Source organism: Neovison vison, chromosome 1 (genome assembly GCF_020171115.1).
Source record: "Neovison vison isolate M4711 chromosome 1, ASM_NN_V1, whole genome shotgun sequence".
Lineage (NCBI taxonomy): Eukaryota > Metazoa > Chordata > Mammalia > Carnivora > Mustelidae > Neogale > Neogale vison.
In genome coordinates this window covers 81,831,315-81,845,866 of record NC_058091.1, presented here as the reverse complement: position 1 = coordinate 81,845,866, position 14,552 = coordinate 81,831,315, and the positions used below count along the sequence as shown (strand labels likewise).

At 36.3% G+C, this 14,552-nt stretch overlaps 1 protein-coding gene across 1 annotated transcript in view; it reads left to right on the top strand.

Annotated features, from left to right (window-relative positions):
- SLC35F1 (solute carrier family 35 member F1) overlaps positions 1 to 14,552 on the top strand; it is a 387,220-nt gene that overhangs the window by 232,173 nt on the left and 140,495 nt on the right. The gene's annotated exons all lie outside the window — the stretch shown is intronic.

The window sequence follows — 14,552 nt, the reverse complement described above, 5'->3', positions numbered from 1 at the left end:
ATGCAGGAGGCGCAATCCCTGGGATCCTGACTTGAGCCAAAGGTAGACACTTAACTGAATGAGCTACCCAGGCACCCTTGTGACTGGCTTCTTTAGATAGTCAGCTCACTTAAGGTATGAGATTCTTTGACAAGAGAGTGGATGTTCTCTCCCTCAAAGGGTTTCACAGTAGTTCCATGACTTCACTCAGTTTATGTGGGTCTAGTTAAAGGATTTAATGATTATACTCAGTAACTAAATTTCACAAACTAATTCCTACACAAAACTTAAGAGTCAAAGATAATGCCAAAATGTGCCAGAAATAAATAACAAGAAAAGGTTTACTCAATTGAAACTTCTCTCTGATCTTTCTTCATTAGCCACATTGCAAAATAAACAAACACAATGAAATCTAATCATATGAAACAACAATATACACCAAAATTTGTAATGACAATAAGATAATTTCAAATATGAACTTTCTTCCACTTTTATTAAAGACGGGCTTCACTCTAAGTGTTTATTGTGCCTTAAGATATTACCCAACACAATGTTAGCAAAAAAGTAAAAACTAAACCACAACATAAACATAACTTTCACAGTTTTGGTGGGGGGTTATGTTAAAGTCATCAGCCCATTACTTTAAAAAATTCCATTAAATGTAGTAATTGTTTATTTAGCCTTGATTGGTATTTCTTATTTATTAGTAAATAAATGATCAAAATCTTTATACTACTGGAAAAATTCTTCTTCTTATCACTGTAGAAATAGCTATAAAACACAAGAAAAACAAGTAGCAACAGACAACAACAGATTCTTCTGTTAGCAAATGGTATTGAGAGAGGCATAGAAAGCCATGCTGATGATTTGAAGAAGCAAGCATTACAAGACTGAAGCTTTGCCATGTTAGGATGAAAGGTGTGTCTGGCATGCCCAGGTCAGATGTAGATGTACTATGAAGCTAATGGACTTTGAGGATGTCGCACAAAGAGATCTGGTTCTTTGATCTTGCCTCTTCCTGAATTTTTTTCCCCATAAATAGAACAGGATTTGGTTCTAAGGAAATGAGCAGAGAAATGTGGGGACATTGTAGCAAGAGCTTACTTCATTTCTCTTGCTCAGAAATTCCAAAGAACAACTCCTCCTGAAGGTAAAACTCTGTCCCATGCTGGAGGTTCCTCTGCTATTCACCCATCTTTACTATCCATTGTTGCTATTCTCACTGATCAGCCAAGTGATTCCATGTGTCCGTCTCTGCTTCCGAGAAAGCACAGCATTCTGTTACCTGGGATGGCATGCCAATTTCTCAATTCCAAATTACATCTCTTCCATTATTTAAAGCAAACAAAAAGACTTAAAGCATTGTTCTCCATGAAACCCTTCCAGATTTGCTTTGTCTCATTTTAAGGTTAAAGTTATCCCAACAACTTCAAGCAATTTTATATACCTACTTGAGTATATTGGTATTTTTATGTTCTCTGTTTAGATAGTTTCACTTATTTATATTCCATGTGTCTAAGCTTCTGGGAGGCAGGGGCCAAACATTCCTTGCTTATAACCTGCACTTAGCATGCCTTGGCAAGTACTACTGACTGATTTATTTCTTAGTGACTAATCCCATAACTCACAGAGCTTGCACATAACAAATGGACAAACATTACTGATAACTCAACTACCAAAAGAGTTTAATAAAATACACAAAAGGAATGGACTTCAAGATCGAAGATACCAATTTCAAGAGTTGATGATTATACACCAGCATCTTCTAAGAGTAAGTCAGAATATGGAATAGAAGGAAATTTAAAACTAATTATCTTAACCTGAGTTATCCAGAAAGCAGAGCTTTATGTGTTGCTACTTTTCTTTTCCTTTTCTTTCTTCCTTTCTTACTTTTTTTTTTTTTTTAAGTCTGCAGCCCCAAGGAGCAGGCACGAGAAAGGGGTGGAGGGAGAGACAATACAAGGAGTACCCAACAGAGCATCTTGTGAGCTAGGACCTCTTCAGAGAACCTGAAGAAGTGACTGCTTCTCAGGACTATCTGTCTAAGGGAGGAAGAAAGAAGAATTTATCTGTCTGCTGTGGGTTCTCTAGTGGTAAAGTGCAGTAATTCTCCTGCACTTCCCAGAACGGGCACTAAGCAGATCCTCACAAGGTCTGACCCTCAGCATACGGTGGAATCCCCAGGGTAGGAAGCACAAGGTGTACATGAGGTGTACACCTCATGAGGTGGGCATGAGGTCTTGGGCCACTGGGTTTGGCCCACATAATGTTATTAGTCGTCTATGCAAAATTGGTTGGGCCTCCACTGGAGCTAGAATAAGTGACTAGAGACCTTGGAGGTAGGTAAGAAGATTTGAAGGGAGAGCATAAGAGGTATATTAGCCACTCACTACTTTGTATAGGAAGGAACTGCGCCTAGTGTAGAAGATGCCCAAGATCATGGAGCTTAATTAGTGGAACTCAAGAGCCAGAAGCTTCTAAATGCCTGTTTGGTGCTTTTACACTATTCCACTTTAGATATACAACACTGTGCCACTTTAGATATACAATATACAATTTACATGCACAGTTCTGACCTATCCTCTCACACTAGAGTTTCAAATGTCTCCTACACTTAGTGCCTCATAGATTCCCTGAAATATTGCTGAGGAGGACTTTTTGTGGCATACTTTGTTTCCTCTAAAAAACAAAACAAAACAAAAATCTGATACCACAGAACCAGAGATTAGATTAAACTCCATGAATATAGAATTTGAATTAAATCTGTGAATATGTGTATTTGCTTCTTGCCTAGTGCTCTTCTTATGTAGAAGTCTAATTAATGCTTAATGTTATAAAACCTTTCCGTGAAGAGCTTCAAGAAGCCAAGAAGCTCCAAGAAGCCAAGTCCTAACTTCTGTAAACATGAGTCTTTTAAAGAACATAATAGAACACATGTTTCTCCCATGTTCAAGTGAAATTGTTTTTAGTCAAGGGAATTTACTTAAGTGTTCTCTGTGTATGTATATCTGAATTCATCTGCTGATCCAAATCTATCATGGCTTGCCTGAGAATAGTTATCAGAATGAAGATGTCTCTACAGAAAGGTTGATATGCTCTGATTCAAGATGATAACATAATTGTTTCACTCTCATGCCAAAGAATTACAAAGCAATATGATTATATAACTCTATGTTGAAATTTTTCTTACCCTTTTAAGAGAATGTAGTCTAATAATGGAGGGTAGAAAACAAGATTCAACTCAGGTTTTATTTTAAATCTTATTATTTTGAATATCTAATTTGTAACAAGTTTATTCACAAGGTTCTAAAGTCTATCTCTTTAACAGAATAAAGTGCTTGTGGTAATGGTTATGTCAGTCTTTATGAATATAAGCTGTATTATAATAGGTATTCAGCTCCCAGCAGCACTGTTTTTCCTGAGACTCATACATTTTTCATTGTCTAGTCATTCTGAATTTAAAGTGGATAGGATGTCCTTTTAAATGCATAAACAAAGAAGATGGAAGTATGTATCACAGTCTCCTCTCAATTTCTGCTACTAAAATTATAGAACCTATGTTTCCTATGTTAGAATGCATCTGGTGTGTTATTCTATATATTGCATGAATAACCAGCAGCTCCCTGTGCAGAATTCTACCCAGGACCATATTTAGCATCATTTTTGTAAGATAGCACCTTACCAGGCTTGTTCAGAAAGTCAACAGAATATAGCTTATTAACTCAGTGTCTAACTGGAAGATGGAATGCAGTAAAAATATGGTGGATTTTGTCTTTCAAAGCTAGTAGTTTTTTAAGGTAAGGTAAGCAGCCATCTTCCAAATCTTCTATGACTTTGCCCTTTTTCATTTATAAATATTTGTTCACTTGTAAACATGTTTATTCATACATTCTGTACTTATTGAGCATCTATTTCCTTTCAATCCAGCAATACTGAAGGTGCAAGGAACATAGAAATTTAATAGAATGCATTGTCTTCTTTTCAGGAGCTATGAGTTATGCAATTTGGTGAGTACAAATAGAGATAGGAGCGTACATATGAAGGCACTTAACTCAGCCTTGGGGAGAAGGAGTAGCCAAACAAGGTTTTCTGAAGAAGATGGGTCTCCAGATTATGAAGAGTTAGGTGAAGGGACCACAGATCTATTGTGGTGGTTACCGATGCGAAAACAAAACAAAACAAAAAACTGTTCAGAGTGATAAGGCAATAGCAAGTGAACTGAAAAGATCCTAAAAAGGAGAGAGTTGGAGAGGACACTCTGTGAAACAAATCACAGAAAAGATTTGTCCAGTGCTTAAAGACATCAAAAAAGAATTTGATGAGAGGAAAATGGCAGGGTGGGGAGGCACAATTAGCAGAATTTGCTATCTAGGTCAACATTTAGGTTTCTTTATATATATATATTTTTTAATTTACTTACTTTTTTGCTTTGTTGACTCTAGTAACTTAACTCAGATGTGTAAACTACAATAGCTACAGAATTTAGCTTTCTGTATTGGGGAAAGAACTCATGAACTAACCTGATAAAGGGCTCCTTTCATCCCTTCCTGCTTTACAAGTCATCTTTATTAGTATGACAGATAAAACAATAATTTGCATTTTGTATCAAGTAATATCAAACAGCTAAGTGATGTGGTCACTAATTAAAAGCAAAAATTAATTACTACAGATTTGCTGTTATGTTTGGCTAAAGAAACGAGAATAAGCCTGTGTTGACTTCAAAGGCATAAACTACAGGGGTCTTGGTGGAAGAATTTTCATTAGTCAGTCTGGCTGGCTTTTTTTTTTGCCTCTACTATCTCCAGAATACTTCTAGAACCCAGCAACTGGGGTTTCTAGCACTGTGCTCTGTGCTTTCGTGAGGGCAAAGAATTTTTTTTGTTGTTTTTGGCTTTAGGGTTTTTTTTTTTTTTTTGCAGCATATTGGTGGTATAGCATAATTAACTAAGAAGTTGGGATTTGGAATTATATAACCTAGTTGCCATCTAAACTCTTCCCCAAGCTAGCTCTATGATCTTGAGCTGGTTGCTTAATCTAAGCATCAATTTCCTTACCTATAAAAATTTAATTCTCTATAAAATAGTAATATCTATTATAAGCTGCTTTATGTAAGCCTATGATAACCACAAAGCAAAAACCTATAGTAAATACACAAAAGATAAAGAAAAAGGAATATAAGCATACACAGAAAGTCATCAAACCACAAAGGAAGAGAGCAAGAGAAGAAGAAAGAAACAGTGAACTGCAAAAACAACCAGTAAACAATTAACAAAATGGCAAAGAGCATGTACCTATCAATAATTATTTTAGGGACACCTGGGTGGCTCAGTTGGTTAAGTTTTCACTTAGGCTCAGGTCATGATCCCAAGGTCCTGGGATCGAGCCCTGCACTCGGCTCTCTGCTTAGGGGGGAGCCTGCTTCTCCCTCTCCCTCTCCCTCTGCCTGCCACTCTGCCTACTTACCTCTCTCTCTCTCTGTCAAATAATTAAATAAAATCTTAAAAAGAACAATTACTTTATATGTAAATAGACTTAACTCTCCAATCAAAAAACATTGGGTGGCTGATTAGATAAAAAAGCAAGACCCATTTTTATGTTGCCTATAAAGGTCTCACTTTAGATATAAGGACATACACAGATTGAAAGTGAAGAGATGGAAAAAAATATTCCATACAAATGGAAACCACAAAAAAAAAAGCTGAAGTAGCTATACTTCTATCAGACAAAATAGAATCTAAACCAAAGATTCTATTAATAAGATCCCAAAATGGGCATACACAATGATAAAGTGATCAGTTCAACAAGAGGATATAGCATTTGTAAACAAATATTTATGCCCTCAAAATGGAAGTACCTCAATATTTAAAACAAGAATTAATAGACCTAGGGATGCCTATATGGCTCAGTCGGTTAAGTGGCTGCTTTCGGCTCAGGTCATGATCCCAGCGTCCTGGGATGGAGTCCTACAAGGGACTCCTTGTTCTGCAAGGAGCCTGCTTCTCCCTCTTCCTCTGCCTGCCACTCTGCCTGCCTGTATTCTCTTTATCTCTCTGACAAATAAGTGAATAAAATCTTGAAAAAAAAAAAAGAATTAGTAGACCTAAAGGGAGAAATAGACAACAGTACAATAATAGTAGGAGATTTTAATACCCCACTTACATCAATGGATAGATTATCCAGAGAGAAAATCAATAAGAAAATATTTATCTTAACACATTAGATCAGATGAACTTAACAATTATATGTATGGAACATTCCATCCAAAAGTGACAGAATACACATTATTCTCCAGTACAATTAGAACATTTTCAGGATAGATGATGTTAGGCCACAAAACAAGTCTTAATAAATTTCAGAGGATTGAAATCATATCAAGCGTTTTTTCTGACCACAGTAGTATGAAACTAGAAATTATCTATATGAAGAAAGCTGGAAAATTCACAAATCTGTGGAAATTAAACAAGATGCTGCTGAGCAATCAGTAGACCAATGGAGAAATAGAGAAGAAAAAATACCTTGAAGCAAATGAAAACAGAAACATACATACCAAAGTTTGTGGGATATAGGAAAAGCTGTTCTAAGTAGGAAGTTCATGATAACATATGCCTACCTCCAAAAACTTGTTAAAAAATGTTTCAAAAAAGGAAATTTTCATATAAACAACCCAACTTTACACCTTAAGAACCAGAAAGAGAACAAACAAACTTGAAGGAAATGAAGAGAATAAAGATTAGAACAGAAATAAATGAAATAGAGACTAAAAAGGCCATGGAGAAAATCAATGAAACTAAGAGCTGGTTTTTGGGAAGATAAACAAAATTGACAAGCCTTTAGTTATACTCATGAAGAAAAAAGGACAGAGGGCTTAAATAAATAAAATTAGACATGAAAGTGTTTTACAACTGATATCACAGAAATACAGAAGATCATAAGAGACTGCTGCAAACAATTATATGCCAAGAAATTGGACAAATTAGAAAACTGGACAAATTCCTAGAAACATACAACCTATCAAGACTGGATCAGGATGAAATAGAAAATCTGAACAGGCCAGTTATTAGTAAGGAGATTGAATCAGTAATCAAAACCTTCCAACAAACAAAAGTCCAGGACCAGATGGCCTCACTGGTAAATCAAATTAAACATTCAAAGAAGAATTAAACCAATCCTTGCTGAAGCTCTTTTAAAAAACAGAGGATGCGGGAACTCTTCCAAACTCATTTTATGAGGCCAGCATTTTCTTCATATCAAACAAGACAAGGACATCACAAGGAAAAAAAAAAAACAAAAAAACAGGCCAATATCCCTATTAACATAGATGCAGAAATCCTCAACAAAATATTAGCAAACCAGATTTAACAATACATTAAAAAGATGATACACCATGATCAAGTGGGATTTATTTGAGGGATTCAGGGATGGCTCAACATCAGCAAATCAGTCAGTTTGATACACCACATTAACAAAATGAAGGAGAAAAATCATATGATCATCTTAGTAGATGCAGAAAAAACATTTGACAGAATTCAGCATCCTTTTATAATGAAAGCTCTCAACAAAGTGAGTATCATCAACATAATAAAAGCTATATGTGACAAGCCCACAGCTAACATCATACTCAGTGGTGAAAAGCTAAAGCATTTTCTCAAGATGAAGAACAAGACAAGAATGCCTACTCTCACCACTTTCATTCAATATAGTATTGGAAGTCCTAGCCAAAGTAATTACACAAGAAAAATAAAATGAATCTGAATTAGAGAAGAAGTAGATTGTCACTATTTGCAGATGACATGATATTATATATAGAAAACACTAAAAAGTACCAAAAAGTATTAAAAACAATAAATGAATTCAGTAAAATTGCAAGCTACAAAATCAATACACAAAAATCTGTTGCATTTCTTTATATTAATAACAAACCATCAATAAGAGAATAAAGAAAATAATCTCATTTACAATTGCATCAAAAACAATAAAATGCCTAGGGGCGCCTGGGTGGCTCAGTGGGTTAAGCCGCTGCCTTCGGCTCAGGTCATGATCTCAGGGTCCTGGGATCGAGTCCCACATCGGGCTCTCTGCTCAGCAGGGAGCCTGCTTCCCTCTCTCTCTCTCTCTCTCTCTCTCTCTCTGCCAGCCTCTCTGCTTACCTGTGATCTCTCTCTGTCAAATAAATAAAAAAAAAAAAAAAACAATAAAATGCCTAGGAATAAACTTAACCAAGGAGGTAAAAGACCTGTATTAAAAACTGTAAGACCTGGGCTCCTGGGTGGCTGAGTGGGTTAAGCTGCTGCCTTTGGCTCAGGTCATGATCTCAGGGTCCTGGGATCGAGTCCTGCATCGGGCTCTCTGCTCAGCAGGGAGCCTGCTTCCTCCTCTCTCTCTCTCTGCCTGCCTCTCTGCCTACTTGTGATCTCTCTCTCTCTGTCAAATAAATAAATAAATAATCTTAAAAAAAAAAACAAAAAAAAACTGTAAGACCTGAATGAAATTGAAGAAGACACAAATAAATGGAAAGATATTTTGTGCTCTGGATTGGAAGATTCAGTATTATTAAAATGTTCATACTATCCAAGGCAATCTATAGATTTAGTGCATTCTCTACAAGATTACAGTGACACTTTTCAAAGAAATAGAACATTTCTTTGTAATTTGAAAATCTGAAATAAGACAAATTTGAAAATTCGTTTAGAGCCACAAAAAAACAAAAATAAAAACAAAAACTAATAGACAAAGCAATCTTGAGAAAGAACAAAGCTAGAGGCATATCATGCTTCCTGTTTTCAAACTTTATTACAAAGGTATAGTAATAAACATAGTATAATGTTGGCATAAAGACAAATACATAGATCAATGGATCGGAATAAATAAACAATATATATGGTCAATTAACTTACAACAAAGGAACCAAGAATATACAATGGGAAAAGGATAGTCTCTTCAATAAATGGGAAGAGATTGGGGAAATTGGATAGCCGCATGCAAAAGAATAAAATTTGACCGCTATCTTATACAAAAATTAACTCAAAATCCATTAAAAACTTGAACATAAAATCTGAAGCCATAAAACTCCTAGAAGAAAACATAAACAATTAGCTCCCTCATATGGGTCTTCGTGATGATTTTTTTTCAATCTGACACCAAAAGCAGAAGCAGCAAAAGCAAAAAGAAGTGAGAGTACATCATACTAAAAAGCTTCTGCACAGCAAAGAAAACTATCAATAAAATGAAAAATAATCTACTGAATGGGAGAAAATGTTTACAAATTGTGTATTTGATAAGGGGCTAATATCCAAAATATATAAAGAACTCATAAAACTCAATGGCAAAACAACAACAACAGCAAAACAAATAAAAGACCTCAATGGCAGAAATACAAACAATCCAATTTTAAAAAGACAGAGGATCAAAATAGCATTTTTCCAAAGACATATAGATGTCCAACAGGTACATGAAAAGATGTTCAGTATCATTAATTATTAGGGAAATGCAATTCAAAACCACAATGAGGTATCACCTCACACCTGTTAGAACGCTTATTATTTAAAAAAAAAAAAAGACAAGAAATAAATGTTGGGAAGGATGTGGAAAAGAGGAAACTCTTGTGCTCTGTTGGTTGGAATGTAAATTGGTATAGCCACTGTGGTAAACAGTATGGAAGTTTAAAAAATAAAATTAAAAATAGAACTACCTTATGACCCAACAGTTCCCCTTTGGGGTATTTATCTGAAGAAAATAAAAACACTAGCTAGAAAAGATTGTTCATGTTTGTTGGACATGTTCATGTTCTTTGCAATGTTATTTGCAGTGGCCAAGATACAGAAACAACCATAGTCCATCAATTGGTGAGTGGACACAGAAATTATGGTGTGTATATGGTGGTTTGTGACACAGAGATGGATCTTAAGGGCATTATGCTAAGTGGATTAAGTTAGACAAATACTGCATAATCTCTCTTATATGTGGATTTTTTTTCTTATTAAAAAAAAGCATATAGATAAATAGAAGAGATTGGTCATTGTCAGAGCTGTGAGGATTGGGCGTTGGGAGAAATGGGTGAAAGGGGTGAAAAAGTGACAAGAAAAAAAAAGAACAAGTTGAGAAGGAGAGAACTTTGTGTGTACCTATAATTACATTTGTGCCTGCTTTTTGAACAGAGGGCCCCACATTTTCACTAGGATATGCAGTTATGTAGCCAGCCCCATTCCTACTTGAAACTGAGTTCCTTAAGATGTTTATTCACCATATTATTCTGTGTCTAGTATAATAACTGACATTTATTAGATCATAAAAAATGCTTTTTGAGATAATTTTATTAATTTGATTTATAGTATATATGTGTGTATCCATAAAACATCTAAATATCTAGGAACTCCTGGGTGGCTCAGTGGGTTAAAGCCTCTGCCTTCAGCTCAGGTCATGATCTCAGGGTCCCTGGATCGAGCCCTGCATCGGGCTCTCTGCTTGACAGGGAGCCTGCTTCCCCACCCCTCTCTCTGCCTATCTCTCTGACTACTTGTGATCTCTGTCAAATAAATAAATAAAATCTTTTTTAAAAATCTACATATTTATTTATGCATTTATTTAGTACAAATTAGTAAAAATGTATACTGTGAATGTAGAATGATATATGCAGTAGATAGATAAAAATAAAATATTTATAAAACAGGTTTCTAAATATTTTGGTCTTCCAGTTATCATTCTATATTACGAGACTACTGCTTTAGTCCCTTTGATTTTAAAAGGTCATTAATTCAAATGCTGACATAACCAATACTGTATTTTAAAAACTCTTAAGGAGTAAATTAATATCTGGATTAAGTGGATTCATTGTACCATAAGCTTTCAGAATGTGCCCATTGTCAGCACATTTCTATGAGAAATAAATACAAAAGTACTACCTGCCTCATTCAGTTATTATGAGGATTAAAGAAGAAAGTATAGATAAAGCTAAGCCCAGGACTTGGGTGAGAATTTACTAAATATGAATTATTATTGTTATTTCTCATTAACTGGCCTCACTGTGTAATAAGTTATTTGGGAACTCAGCCCTAAAATCTTGGTTAGTATCTCCTCAATGACAAGGACTGTGTCTTACTCATCTTTGCATATATAGTGCCTGACATGTCGATGGCTGTTTTATAGTATAGTAGTACATATATGTCAGAAGAACTGAAATTTTATTCCTTTTTTTTTTTTAAAGATTTTATTTATTTATTTGACAGAGAGAAATCACAAGTAGATGGAGAGGCAGGCAGAGAGAGAGGGAAGCAGTCTCCCTGCTGAGCAGAGAGCCCGATGCGGGACTCAATCCCAGGACCCTGAGATCATGACCTGAGCCGAAGGCAGCGGCTTAACCCACTGAGCCACCCAGGCGCCCCTGAAATTTTATTCTATTACATAAGTAACCAGTCATTTTTGGTGGCTTGATTTTGTTCGGGAAAGGCACAGGATATTGCCAAGGTTTTGAATGCCAGGGTTGTAATTCAAGCAGCTGTAGGAATTACCACATGATGGCAGTTTTTAACCTTCTTTTCCCAAGGAGACCTACTCCATACCCAGTATTCTCCAGTGGATGCACTCAGCACTGGGAGCAGCCAATTAGTTGTAACTCTCCTCATTTCTCTTCCACTTAAGGATGTAAGTTATTATGCAAGTAATCAAGAGTGACCCCGTGAAAAGATAATCATGAATCCATGCTAACTTAAATTTTTAAATCATTTTATACATTATTATTTTTATCATAATTATTGTGTTTTGTGGTGACTAGCTCAAACTCCTTCAAAGAATTCTTTGAATTCTTCAAAATTCTTCAAAGTCAACACTTTTATATCTTACCACTTCCTGTCTACTTAGTCATAGCTAACTATTCCCTCTGTAAATTCTCTGTTCCCTTGGTTTCCTTGATACCAGTATTGCCCTGGTACTCTCCACTCTGCCAAAACTGGTCCTTCAAAGGCTAGGAGTGACTACAAATTAACTTCCAACAGTCCTCATTCTCTCTACCCTCTAAGCAACTTTCAATATTACAACTACCTCCTCCATGAAAGTCTCTGCTTCCTTGGTTTCTCTGATAGCAAGAACTGTCCTGGTTTTCCCCTTGGCCTTCTAACCACTTCTGACTCCAATGATGTGCCTCTTCCTTCTCCCCTAACCCCAGTCTGCAGATTCCTCAAGGATTTTACCTAGCCCCTCTTACTCTCTCTTTCATTCTCCCTTCCTTGGTGATATCATCTATTTCTAGTACTTTAGACATTCTCAGGTGTGTAACTTCTGCATATTTATCTCCTGGCTGACTTCCCTATCCAACTGTTATCTCTTGTTTCTAATATTGCTGGATCATTTGGATGTTCATCTGGTGGCTCAAATTCAATATACCAAAAATATTTGTTATCTTTGCACTAAAACCAACTCCTTATCATGATTTTTGTTAGTGGATATCATACTGGTGTTAGGCTGGCTTAAAAACCTTTGAAATAATTCTGGAATATTTCTGCTGCTTCTCTTTACCTTTGCCTTTCTTTTTATTATCACCTTTCAGTTCAGTAAAACTGTTCAGGGTTGCCTAAGGCCTATCTCTGCACTGTCTTTGAATCCCTTCATTTTCTACTTCTTCTGAATGGTATTGCCTAGCTACAGATATGGTGAAGAACATCATGCAGACTTCACAGTCTGGCAGAGGGAAAAAAGGGGTAAAATCAGTAATTATAATACAGTGATATATCATGATCCCAGGGTCCTGGGATCGAGCCCCGCATCGGGCTCTCTGCTCAGCAGGGAGCCTGCTTCCTCCTCTCTCTCTGCCTGTTTCTCTGCCTACTTGTGATAATAAAATTATAATATAAATAAATAATAAATAAATAAAATCAAATAAATAAATATTATAAATAAATAAATAATAAATAATAAAATAAATAAATTTTTAAAAATAAATAAAATTAAAAATAAATAATAAATCTATAAATAAATAAAATTTTTTAAAAAATGCAATGATGTAGAAGTAAAGGAGAAACATTCCAGTGAAGGGAGGACTGGTAATACTTCTTAAAGCGGGTAACATATAAGCCAAACGTAAAAGATGAACAGGAGTGAGACTGATAAAGGCAAGATGAACATTCTGGAAACAGTGATAACACAATAATGCCAGCGAAGAAGACCACAACTCACTGTTGATATGTAGGTAGCTCTGTAGGACTGGAGCTCTGGCTTCATGGGGAAAGCAGGAGGTAAAGCCCCAGAGGTAGTAAGAGTGGAGGGGGGCATTTGGGGCCTTGATTTCAGTTACCTATTGCTCCATAACTAACTACTGTGAATTTCATGCCCTAAAACAACAGCCATTGATTGTTTCTAGCAATTCTCCAATTGGGCAGTTATCTCTGGCAATGGATCATCTCCGCTCAGGCTGGTACTGCTGCACTGGGGCAGGAGGATCCAGGATCCTCCCTCAGAGGGTTGGTGCTTCAGCTGGGGTGGCATTGGCTGGCTCTCTCTTTTTCTCTTCACTTGGTCTCTCAAGCTCTAATAGCCTAGGTTCTTTAAATGGAAGCTGTATCTGAAGAGAGCAAAAACTGGAAACAGCAGAGCTTCTTATGGATTAGCCCAGAAGTCACATGACATTCTTTCCCCTACATTCTCTTGGTCAAAGTAAGTCACAAGATAAGTGCGTTAGAAAAGAAGAAATAGATCCCACCTCCCTTTGAGAGGACCAGCATGAATGCGGAGGGATAGGAGGAAATGTTGGCAGCCATCTTTGTAGAGGATGTATCACAGGCCTTCCAGATCACTGCACTTTGAAAGGTACCATTATAGGATTTTAAGCAACAAACTGACATTTTAGACATGTTTAAAAATATGTCTTTGATTCCTTAAAAAAGATTGAATTGCGGAGTGGGGGAGGTCAGGGCCAGTGTTTGGGAACAGGACAATGGGTGGGAAGCCTCTACCAGCATGCTCCAGGTTAACCTCAGGAAATAAAACCTTCTATGGGCTCTCATGCCTTGCCAATATTTTCCTCCTCATGGAAACAAATGGAATGATGAAAATTTGATGGGTGTCTTTAAATTTCTTTCTTTCTTTCTTTTCTTTTCTTTTCTTTTCCTTCCTTCCTTCCTTCCTTCCTTCCTTCCTTCCTTCTTTCCTTCCTTCTTCCCTTCCATTCTTTCTTTCTTTCTTTCTTTGGCAAGACACCACTGAGGCATCTACCCAGAACTCTTTGCCCCTTTCAGAAAGATGGATTCACATCTGCTGTGGGGGAGGAAATATGTAACATTGCAAATTTTCTGACCAGTGCTTTTTTATTTAAAAATACTACTCCTTGCTTCTTTTACATTACTGTTTCTATAAATAAACCAGGAAAGTCAGATGGGACTTTTGGGGAAGGCAGAAGCCTGCTTTGTATTTCTAGGAGCTTTTCCTGAGTCAGATTGTGCAGATTTATATGATGGTAAAATCCATATGGGCACTTTATTTCTATGCAAAGTGAACCCCTTGACTCTTGCTTTTAGTCCCTACTACAGTGGTCTACAATGCCTATGAAAAAGCCACAGAAAATATTTACACGATGTGAAATGTTTAAT